At 39.7% G+C, this 12,429-nt stretch overlaps 1 protein-coding gene and 1 pseudogene across 1 annotated transcript in view; one reads left to right on the top strand and one right to left on the bottom strand.

Moving 5' to 3' along the window:
- EXT-LIKE (hydroxyproline-rich glycoprotein family protein) overlaps window positions 1-12,429 on the top strand; it is a 50,996-nt gene that overhangs the window by 23,142 nt on the left and 15,425 nt on the right. The gene's annotated exons all lie outside the window — the stretch shown is intronic.
- On the bottom strand, window positions 2,623-5,289 carry LOC148014247 (uncharacterized; annotated as a pseudogene).

Genomic DNA, 12,429 nt, shown 5'->3' with positions numbered 1-12,429 from the left:
TCTATCGGCATGATAAGTTTTTGACCATACATAAATTCAACATGTATATATCCTATAACAGCACATTGTGTTGTTCTGTCAGTCCACAAAGCATAAGGGAGCAATCGTGGCCACTCTTTTACCTTCTCTCCATATACTTTTGCCAATGCCTTCACAATAGGTGGATGACATCTTTCACTTTTGCCACTTCCTTCAGGGTTATAAGCTGAAGTTAAAGCAAGCTTTATTCCCAACTGTACAAAGAAATCATGAGCTTCATTTGCATCCAGTTCACCCCTATCTGCAGTAATTTTTTCCACACAGCCATACTGACAAAAGATCTCTTCTAAGAGAAAAGTACACATGGCATTTCTTATCTTAGTACGTAGAGCTCTCCCTTCCACTTGATTAGTCAAGTTTTCATGGGCAAGTATAAGATATCTCATTTGCCAAAGACATGTAGACATCGTGACTAAATCCACCACCCACTTAAAATGAAGAGATAATGGATATGTGGATTGCAATCCATCCCGATGTCTAACAGATGAATACATTTGACATGTCGTACATGTTTCCACAAAGTAAGCAACATCCTTATACATACCTTGCCACCAATATCTTTCTTTGATCTTTGCAAAAGTACCCCAAACATCTCTATGGCTAGCCCATAAGCTTTTATGAAATTCTTGCATAACATTTACTTGTAAGTTGTGAAGTTTCGTCACCTAAAACTCGCAATGGCATACCCTGTTTCTTTTTAGGATGTTTTCATAAGTATCCATCTTTTAAGAAAAACCCATAGGCTTTCCTCTTGAACTTCTTAAACTCCTCATGTGACCATTCATCTCTCTTTGTTACTGTACTGAGGTATTGACCAATTCTTAGCCACTCTCCTATATATTTGTCTTCCAGAAACACTTCTACACAATATACAAAATATCTAAAGTGTCTTCTCTTTGTTGTCCAAGCTTCTGTTAATGCTGTAACAACTCCTTGCATTGTTAAATTCACTCTTACAACATCATCTTCAGCCGCAAGAAAGTCATCTTCTTCCTCCTCATCCATCATTCCATCTTCATTCTCATAGCGTGTCCGAGATAACATGTCTGCCATTGGGTTATCTCTTCCTGCAATATGCTGAAACTCAGGGTTCAAAGATTTGATGTATACAATCCACCGGAGCATAGCAATGTCCGGGGTAGCACAACTAGAAATCATATCTAATATTGGCAAACAATCGGTCTCAATGACTACATGAGTACCCATAAAATACTCCTTATCACATTTAAGTGCTATCACAATTTTCCATTATTCTCTTTTTGCCTGTGGATATCTTCTCTATCGTTCAGTCAATACTTTAGTACCAAGGCGAATTGCATATCTTTACCCTTCCTCATCATCTCACCTAATTGCCCATCCAATCTTGATTGGGCTTGTATCAACAGTAATAATGATAGGCTTTCCATGTGAATGATCAGCCTTTCTCAATGTAAGAGCAGATTTTAAGAGTTGCTTCAATTTTCTGATGCTTCCTTTCCGAATGAAATCTTTGACATTTTCTTAGAAGCTGATATAGAGCATCAACTACATGTGCAAAGTGAGTAATCCATATCAAATAGAACACACATGCTCCCAAGAATCTACACACCTCGGATATATTCGTGTATACATCTTGCATTCTATCAATCCCATCTATTTTGGCTGGTGATGGTCTTCATCCATAGGGCCCATATATATGCCCAATAATCAAAACCTCTTCAACTCTAAAGATAGACTTTTGTCTAGAAAGAGTTAAATGCACCTCTTCTAGACGCATCAAAATCCTCTTACAATTCACAATATGGTCTGCAACAAACTGTTTACATCCATGAGCATCTATCTCATCATTCTTTTCATCCATTGCACACCCTTTGATTGGAACATCATCCAAGAAGGACATTGTCAATTGTGGTATAAAATCCCTGAGTACTCTATTCATAGCATTTGTCATGTGTGCCACTGAGTTTGTTGCACCTTGCAGGAGAGTACACATCCGTACTAACCCCAAGGGAGTCTTCATGGTTGTGATATCCGTGCTTTCAACTGCAAGCTGAAACTGATCATACCCCGAGTAAAGATCACTCAAAGAATAGATTGCTCTGTCTGCAAAAGCCTCTGTAAATTCATCAATCATAGGACTTGCACCCACATTTCTTATGGTCACTTTATTGACTGGTTGCATGTCTTGAATAAATCTCAAGGCCCCATTTTTTTTGGGTACAGTAAACCAGCGATTTGAGTACGGGACTGAAGAGGGCTCCAAGATCTTCATGCGAATCTTTTCATTTAGCAAATCCATTAGCTTTGGCAAGTAAGCTTCAGGCACTGGAATAAGCCTCAAGTTCCACGGTACATGTGGTAGAGTAGATATTACCATAGGAGAGACAACATTTGGATCCACACAACCTATTTCAGTTGGCTGGCTGAAATGCAAATCCCTTTCCATGCCTAGCCAACATCTGCATAAAACAGTCTCTTTCAGCAAGGAAAAGAAACCCTTCTGTATCAACTTTCAATTTCTATAATGTTTTAGATGTAAACTGATACCTATATCTTTAGGATCCTTGTAAGCTTGGCTGTCTTGACACCTTTTTATACAGACCCTCACTTTCTGGTGGAAGCAGCAAAGCAATTGGTTTCATCTTTTTGTTAACTGTCTTATACTTTGTCTCCGCAAGTGGTTCAACCCATTGTAATCCTTCCTGTTGAGCAAACAATGCTATAACATCATACATGTCCAAAGAACATACTGACAACACTTTGTTTTTAGCCTCATTTTTTGCATGTATAGTTGTTGAAATTTTAGCCATAGTGTCATTAATATTCAGCCCATAAAAGATGCGTGAAATGCCTTCATTTTCAGCTAACAGTCCCAATGCTTTTAGTTCCTTAGTAGCCTGTTTCATAGATATACGTTTAGCCTTGCACACAGCTTTCATAGGCTTAAACCAACATGAACTGTTTGCTGTAAACTGAGAATAACCAATAGTAAATACATGCTTCATTCCATCAAGAGGCGAGTACATCCTTTGAACAACACTACTGTAGCCGGACATTATACCAGTGCTTAATGAAAATCCAAGTCTTTGAATTTCCTTGCATTTGGAGACAAAGGAGACTCTCGAAGCATATCCCTATTTCTAGGATGATTAACACAAACAGTAAGAAATTGGATTGCTTTCCTCCCATTCTTACTTTTTACTCTTGCATAAGCAGAATCATCATCAAGCACCTTTGTTTCCATACGCACTCCTGTAATATAGGGCTATCCCAAAATCATTGCATATGAGGAATTATCTTGCACAAAGAAGTGTTGCTCTTCTTGTACATCACCAATCATCACTTTTACATTAGGACGTACTGCATAGAGCTCTCTTGAAGAATTATTTGGAGCCCTCATATGCCAACCATGATCAGTGTCCATAAGCCATGTACCATTCTCATACAATCCATGCTCAATGACATTAATCTCAGACCCATGGTCAAGCAAAGCAACACAAGGAGTTTCACGTTTCCCTATTTTCACTACCGTTTTAGTGGTAGCCCTGGCCCAATGATTTCTTGTGTAATGACTTCAAGGAATAAATCCTAAAGTCTCTTCCCTATATTGTTGCATCTACCTTACTCCACCATACATATTGCTACAAGACAATGCATTTTCAACCACTTTCTTCTCTTTTCCACATACTGTTCACTGATTAGTAGAATCTTGCATAGATAATCGAGTACTTACTTCATAGCATATTTAGCCCGAATACCCAACAAACCAATTTTCTCTTCAAATTGCAGCAATGCACTAGTGGTATCACCAAGAAACTGATGCTTCCTTTTAATTATATCAATGATCTCATCATGAAATTCCCGCTTGGTGATGCCAAGCACCTTTCCTAAGGTGAATTCCAGCCGACTGTTTAAGATCCGTTCTTCAAGAACCTTCTTAAGATCTGTGGCTGTCTCAATGTCAGGCTGCAACTTATACCCTGGCTGCTTGTCCTCTTGTTTGCTATCCTGTTTTTGCTCCAGGCTGACCTCTTTCATAACATACTCGGGAGATGGTTGATTTGTAGCTTTAGACTGATTCACACTTCTTCTTGTCACTCTTTTAGATGTCCCTGCATTATCTTCATCTCTCTTTCGTTTTTCTTCCACAAGTACATCCGTGTTTTGTACCTTTGCTAAATATGCATACACTGAATATACATCTACCGGTGATTTCCAACCAGTTATATTATGAATGTCTTGCCTTGCATGAGATATTTTACTATCAGTAACTTTTCTCTTTTCAGCTGCATGTAAAGCACGTATCCATATTTTAGCCTTTGGACCAACCATCACTTGGCCATGCATTCTATCCAACTGTAGATCAAAAGTAGAAGCATGTACAACCGCATAAGCATTTTGGACAGCCAAGTCTTCCAACAACTTCTGCATACCTCCCTTTTCAAAATTCAAAGCAAGAGGCAATCCCGTTTCTTGTGCGTGGATCTTGCCATCTTTTCAAAAGATGAGCTGTCGTGCCAAGGTCTCTTGATAGGCATCACAATTCTTTCTCTCATGCTTCAAACTATCATACCACATACATCTTTTTCGTGGCTTAGGGGCTGCTGCCTGTCCCCTTTTCTCTTGTCCTTTTTCATTCAATTTTGCGATTTTCAATTGAAGTTCCGACATGCCTTTGACCAATTCATCTAATACATCTTCCCTAAAAGTGGAAACAATAGTAGGTGCAACCATAGGTTTAGCCATAGAAGTGGGTGGCTTACTGGATACATTAATTGTTTTGCTTGTAACAGTGAGCAAGTTAGAGACATGCAATCTTTCTCTTCTTCTATGCTTTTTCACAAGTGCAGTAACAACTTCTTTGACATGTCTCCACTCTGTTTTAAGACCTGTCTTTGTACTCTGATGCTCTAGCATATCATCAAGCTTCTCTTGAAGCGCAGGATTCGCTGCTTGTAGAAACAATTCAAATTTTTGACTTGCAAGAGCTTGCTGTTCTACAAAATGTTATTGCTCAAATTGACTTTCAAATTGTCTTAACAATTCTGTAGCCACAAGACCCTTATTGGGTTATAAAGCCCACTTCTGAAAAGTCTTGTGCATAGTCAAACTGGTACCTTCAATGTAAAATTCTTCCCTGAGTGTCTTCTTGAAAGCTACCCAGTCAGCATCCTGTAGGTACAATTCAGTAATTCGTGCTTTTAATTCATGTACAGTAATTCGTATAAAATATTGGCTCCATGCAAGTTGAGCCACTCCAAAGAATTCCATCTTTTGAGCATAGGTATGTATATATGCAGATACATTCCTGCCATTAAACAGCTTTATCTCACACTCAACTGCTTGCAGAGCATTCATCACAATAGTTTCTGTTTGAGCAGAAGCCTGCATCACTTGTTGTTGTTGTTATACCTGCATAAGCATATTCATATTTTGCACCAGCTGCTGCAAAACATCACTGGAAATTGTGCTCGAAGGTTCTCACATATTGTCTTTTCTTCTGACGACCTTTTACGTCGGGTTCACCAATGTCGGAGGGGTTTTTGTCGAAAGGTCGTATCCACCGGGGATCAGAGATAGAAGGAAGTAGAGATAGGAGATGGAAGAGAAGAAAAATAATAGACAAGAGGTAAACACGATAAAGACAAAGCACAATGAATTGAATCAATATGTATTGATAGAACTTGAAATCCCTTGTCTGGTATTACTCAGAAGCAATCTTCAAGCATTAGATCTCCTGGAGCTCCCTCGTAGACTAAAAACGTATATCAAACGATAGCTTCCTCTCTGCTGCTTGGAACTCAAATCTGATCGCTCCGTTGGCTTTCAAAGGGGGGTAAAACCCCAGGATGCTTACGCCTGATCCAGAATCTCCCAATTCACTCCTTATTCTTCTTCTAGTTCAAAGTGCTGTTTTTAGACTGTCAACTGCGATCGTGACGCGTGCGATTTCGCCCATCTTTCTTTTTTATGAAAAATCCCAAAAGTGACTGAAAAAGCAACTTGCTTTTTGCATGCCATCCTAATCTAAAAGCTTTACTGGCTTTTTAGGATTTTTTAAACAATAAATAATATAACAAATAAGCTAAAATTGTTCAAAAATCTAATATTTTGAAACCATCCATGCCACTTACACTAGCACTAATGACTTGGATCACATTGATGCTCTACATCAATAAGAAAGTCGGATGATGATGGACTCCAGAGTTTTTCACACTATGCCCGCGTAGTGGCACGACACCGTAAACAAGAGAGTTGAATAAGGATATTTATGGGCACCATTTGAAAGGAATGTGGTTTTTAATTATGCTCATTATTGCATTAATAATCCCTACTCCACAGTCACATCTGTGTAGAGAGCGAATCACTGTTTCCAAAAGTCCTCTCTTTTGCCTCAGCACACCAGTGTCAGAGGTCATTTTTGCATTTCATATGTGTCCACCCTAGGAGGACCAGGTGGCCACTTTTTTAGCCACTTTGCATTTGTCTTATAGGGCAGTCACTTCTTGTATCTGTATATGTGTGCTGCAACCCTTTGTGGTTACATATGTACTTTGACATATCATTGTGAAGACTTTGACGTGACAGCTGTTGCCCTTGGTATGGATGGGGGGCAACATGTGCTCCTCTTTGAAGGGATGAGTGCGCAATGGAAAGTGCGAGTCAGGAGTGGAGCAGCAATGTTGAGTGTGAGAGAGAGTGAATCCCAAGATGAGTGTACCAGATTTGTTACAGTACACAAAGAATAAAATGTATTTATATGTTAGGGTACAAATAAGGGTGTGTTCACACCCATATAACTTTACACGGAGATGAAGGGACTTTACATCCAACACTCTTCACTAATTGTATCTTGTCATGTTGTGCACTAGTGGATTCCATTCTGTTGATCAAATTTGTGTTTGTGTGCTTATGTCTTGTTTGATTTCTATGCTCATTGATTTTGTGTTCTACTTCCCTATTGCAGCATTCTGACAGGGTATCACATGTCACAGGTTTCATGATCTTTCAAGTATTAAGTTTCAATGTTTTCTCCTGTTTTAACTTGCATTTCAGCTTGCTAGCTTGCTGCAGAGGTTGTCTGCAGAGCCTTCGCTTTCGAGCACGCTTGTTGTAGATGGCTATGCCAGTGGTTGTTCTTAATTTTTGGAGCTTTCTGGCTGCCTTGATGTCTTTATAGGCAAGTAGACATTAACTCAGCCTGCTTGGCCACCAGCACATTTTACCGTGCAGTGTGGCAGCTGTGACACATTGTTCTTGACATGTCCTACCTCCATTCCTGCCAGGCATTTGATGTAACCCACCAGCAGTCTTGTGTTTCCTGCCATTGTGGCAATCTTGTCTCCATTTTGATGCACTGCTTGTTCACAGGTTCTGCATTTTGACTGGTAGCTGTGTGGACTGTGGCATCCATCTGTTGCTGTTGTTTGACTTTTGTTCTGAGCATGGCAGCAATGTGGTGCTTGCTAGCATAGTCGATGTGTTTCACACGTCTTTTAACTTTTGACTTTGTTTTACCCTTGTTCACAGGTGTTTTGATGTTTTAAGACTATTTCATGCACATAATGATTGTTCACAGTTGGAGTTGTGTGTCCCTTTTGTCCTTGTGTTTGCACTGTGAGAGAGACTTATGCTTGCTTATACGTGTGCACCTTGACCTACTTTGTGTTTTCGTTTCCACTTGTTTTGTAGCAACATCCATACCATTGCCAACAATGCTTTCTAGACCAAGGTATCTTTATGCTTCACGATAATTTGTCCCTAGGATACATTATCATTGGATCCATCACTCAACATCTCATATTACTCATGGAGCTTTGGTTGAGTGTTATGGTGCCAAGTAGTACTATCCAAGAGATTGTTTTATTTGCTTCAGCTTTTGCCAATGCAGGTTTTTGGGAGCTATCCTACTCTCCTATCCTCATTGGCTCTTGGTGTGAGAGTGCGCAACGGAAAGAGGAAAATGAAAATGGAGGAAGAAGGAGACAGATAGAATACAGGAGAGAGAAGGAATAATGTGATTGCAATGGTTGAAGGTACAAGGTTGCAATAGTCAGTCCCAACATGCAGCTCTACACATTAGTGTGGAGACTAGATGGTAAAGCAGGGGGATGAGAGAATGAGGAGGGCTTGTTGGTTATGAAGGATCAATGATGGATAATGAGAGTGGGAGGGCAGGCTGCCGCCTATATATAGGCCAAAAGTGGCAAAACCCTAAATAGGGTAAAAATCCTAAAAATGGCCAAAAGTGCCCAAAAAGAAGTGCACTAATGTGCCCTCCATCTAAAGTGTCTAAAACACATAAAATGATAGACAATTACAATTTTAGAGCTTCTAATGTCCTCGTCTGGACTTAGACTGAGCCTCATAGGCAGGAGATGACTACTGTAACCAGTCCTCCTCCTCGGATAGGGTGGTAAATAACCTGATTAAGTACTATTTACAGCAATTAACAAGTTTACAAAACTAAAATGCACACTTTACAATATAATCTTGGACATTGGACACCTTGTTGGCCCCAAAATTGGTGCCCTTTCGGTATTTATTTAACTTAATTGAAGAAGAAGTTGATGTACAATGGGATTCTCCCAATCCCTTTCGGTATTCCAACTCCCCTTGCTGTCCAAAATGACCAGCAAGTCTTCAATTTGATTTGCCCCTTGATTCGCGTAGTTAATTGGCATTCACCCGCTTTAATGGAGATGGAAAATGCCCCAAATTCATTGATTTTTTGGTCCTCTACTTGAATTTGACTGAAAACAGCTTTAGCCCTATTGAATCCAAGTCTTGGAGCTTTCAATTTTTTGCGCGCTTCCCAAGGTTGCTACTTAATCCTAATTTTTGTTGCAGATTAGGATTTACAGCAAAGAAATCTGAAATTTCTTAGCCTTTGGTGATCTCAATGCTGTAATCTTTGGGGCAAGGCTGTAGAAAGGTTGGGAGATGAGAGCGAACGCAGAGGAGAGAGAAAATTCAGACTTTCTTCGCGAAGAATTGAAGAAAATGTGTCATTTACTGCTGCTGCCTTGTCTCAATAGCCTCAGAAGGTCATCCAATGGCTGCAAATTAGACCAGCAAAGTAGATGATCACTTTGCAAGAGTTTGACTATGAAATTGGGAGTAAGCCACCAAAGTTACAGGGCATCATTGAATGTCTTGTGAATTTTGAGGAGCCGAAGGAAGTCATGGCTGAAGGAAGTGACCTTGAGAGTCTATTCAAAATTGTTACGGCCTCCATTCCATCCTGGTAGACTGCCATAACGCACTATCTATCCACAAGGGAGGCTAGAGTCACTTTATCGAAGACTGAAAAGAGAAAAATTAGGTAGAAGGCATTGAAATTTACCTCGATTATAGCAACTGCCAATAGGTGGTGATACATTTTGTAGTTACTTTTCTTATTTATTTATGTAATATTTTATTTTTCTTTTCTTTTATTGCTGTTGCTTTTTACCCCCAGAGTTTTCTTGGATTAAGGCGGGATCTTTGCATGGCCAGAAGAGGCAGCCATTGGGATAAATTGGACTAATGGTTTGTCTAAGCCTTGGGACCAGTTTCATATTGAATGGGCACTAAAGAATAGAATATTAGTGGTTTGGGACTGTGTGCTTAGCCATTGGAGATGGTGCATGACAATGAGTCTGGCCAAGATAGAAGATACACATGTGAGAATGCTCATGGAATAAAAGTCACCGTAACTGAGCCACTACACTTTTTGATGTGGTTGCAATGATAAAAGTTGCTCAGAACAACTTGAGGAATGCAGGGGTTACCATCCCTAAAATTTAGAGAGTTATTATTTTTGGATCTCAGAATCTGTTCGCGTCATTATCTTCGTTTTTGCACGAGGATTAATTCTCTGGTCTGTGTTGAGGTCAAATTTTGCACTAATCATGCAGAATTTTAGACCGGAAGGTTTAAATGGGAAAATTGTTACATGTATGCTATGTGGCACAAATTCCCAAAAGAGAGAGAGAGAGCATTTAAAAAAAATGTAATAGGCATGAGGGGCAGATCTGAGAATGAAGTTTTTTGGAGGAGCTGAGGGCAAATTGCTGCAAGTTTATCAACTATGGAGAGTACTTCTTCGTCTCTGACTCATGTACGGTAGAGCTTGCTCCCTCTGGTTAACTCTCTCTCTATTCTCAGAAGAAATGCTTAGCATGATGGGCTGATTCCATCAAAGGTACAGTTCTGTGTTTTCTATGCACTTCTGCTGAGGCAAGAGCCTCACTCTCCAGGTTTAAGAGCAGTTGTTGGCTTCCCCAATGCAGGAACCAAAGAAAGTGATGACCATGCTACACAGGAACAGGGTTTTTCAGCTCTGATTTAGTGTTGTTTGTGGGATTGTTTTATTGTTGGAATGATGCCAAGGTAAAAGGGATGTGGTTCTGGATATGCTGGACAGTAAGAACAGTAAATATGGAGTTCTGCAGAGTGCAATTCTGCACATGAATCATTGAGTTATGGTCACAGAAAATGCTTTCCTAAAAGCGATGTTGTTCTGGATATGTTGGACAGTAAGAACAGTAAATACAGAGTTCTGTAAATTGCAATTCTGCACATGAATCATTGAGTTATGGTCACAGAAAATGTTTTCCTGAAAGGGATGTTGTTTGGTCATGCTGTATTGTCCTTATGCAACTGGGATTTACTCAGGAAAGATGAAAACGAATTGTTCATTGGTTATGTATTTTGAAACATTTCATTTTTGTAACTTTCCATCTTTTAATTGATAAAGAAATACCGAGAGGGGCGCCGGTCTTCGGGGCCAATGTGGTGTTGAGCGAGGGATTGAGGTCTCTGTTTGTGTGTGTGTGTGAAAAGACCAGGTGTTAATTGAAGAAACTACCGCTTTATGTGAGTCATAGACCGGTTTCATGGTTCCATCCCCGGGATTTGAATTCTTTTCTGTAAGAATTTAAGCTTGGACAGTTTTGGGTGAAAATGCCATACACATAGGTTTTATAGAGATTACAGGACTAGAGAGATGGTGCTTAAGCACCAATGGGACTAGCTTTTTGCAAGTGAGTCTCTCTCGTCATGAGAAGTGAGAAGACAGTTCGGATGCATGAAAGGTGGCTACTGAGAAAAAGATGGCAAAAAAGTATTCCATTCGTAATGGTTTACTTTTTAAATATGATCAAGTGTCACAAGGATGTGAAATTTTATTGCTTTACTTAGCATTTGATTATAAGTTAATCAAATGTGCTAATGTGACTTACACATGTGAAATGCAAGTCCATTATTTCATAGTGTGGGACCTAGGATCTCGAGATATCAAGTGGTGCCAAAGGCAAAAGTTGTAATAAGTTATGCTTGATAGGTATTGGGTGGTACTCGATGTCGAATTTCGACTTAGACCAATTTATTGTCCACTAATGTCTGTGGTGACATTTAGAGACTAGGCATTAATTCATTAATTAATGTTGATCTAAGGGCTAATAATTGCTTAGGGATACTTAGAAGACAAATTGTTCTAGCCAATTTAATTATTGGTTAGTGAAATTAATTTTTTGAGTACTAGACTATAATATTTTAAAAATTAATTTGATAAGCTAAATAATGTTGAAAAATGGAATTAGAAGGCTACCACTTTGCAAAACTTGCCCATGCAAGTGGGAAAAACGTTTTTAGGGGTTGATGGAAGTCTATTCCAGCCATTGTGAGAGAGAAGGAGGCTGTTAAAGAGCAAGGAGAGGTTCACGAGGGATTAGTTTTACAGCATGTGGGCAGTTTGGAGCTCTCCAGGAGCGGGTGACAGCAGCCCAAGGTCCTTCTGGTGCAGATGGCAGCATACAAGAGGGGGCAACAGTCTTTCTAGTGGTCCTAAGTTGTAGGTGACAGCTTCCATGGTGGTTTGAGCAGGGCAATAGTAGCTTTTTAGTATTTCTCGTGAAATTTCTCTCTTTATAGCATGCTCTCTTATCCCCCAACCATTTCAAGTTATTTTAGCATTTTCTAGTAATTTGAGCCACCAGAGGAAGAGTTTTTAGTCAGTCTTTGCCGTAAACCCTAATTTACAGTAGAAATTAGGGTTTTGATAGCCCCTCGAGATGCATGCTGAGAATTGAGGGCCTAGGACTTGAATTCGAACAGTTGAAATTGAGGAATTTCAAGGAGATTCAAGAGGCCAGCCAACCAATATCAGATTTGGGGACTGAATTTGTCTTTCAAAGAGTAGGGTGAAGGCCAATCCCCAAGCAAACCAAGGGGCAAATTGGTTTGGAGGCTTGCTGTCAGTTTTGACAACAAGAGGCACTTGGATTAGCGGAGAAGGTCAGAGGATCTTTGTTGTACTCCATCCATTTGCAATAAAAGTTAAAGAAATACCACAAGGGGCGTGAGTTTTAAGGCTAACAGGGTGTCCAATGCCCAAGATTAAAGTGGTAAAGTGTGCATTTTCAATTT

This window comes from Lygodium microphyllum, chromosome 25 (assembly GCF_053477565.2).
Source record: "Lygodium microphyllum isolate KBCC chromosome 25, Lygodium_microphyllum_v1.1.10, whole genome shotgun sequence".
NCBI lineage: Eukaryota > Viridiplantae > Streptophyta > Polypodiopsida > Schizaeales > Lygodiaceae > Lygodium > Lygodium microphyllum.
The sequence above is the reverse complement of the archived record's forward strand: the minus strand, read 5'-3'. Positions and strand labels throughout refer to the sequence as shown.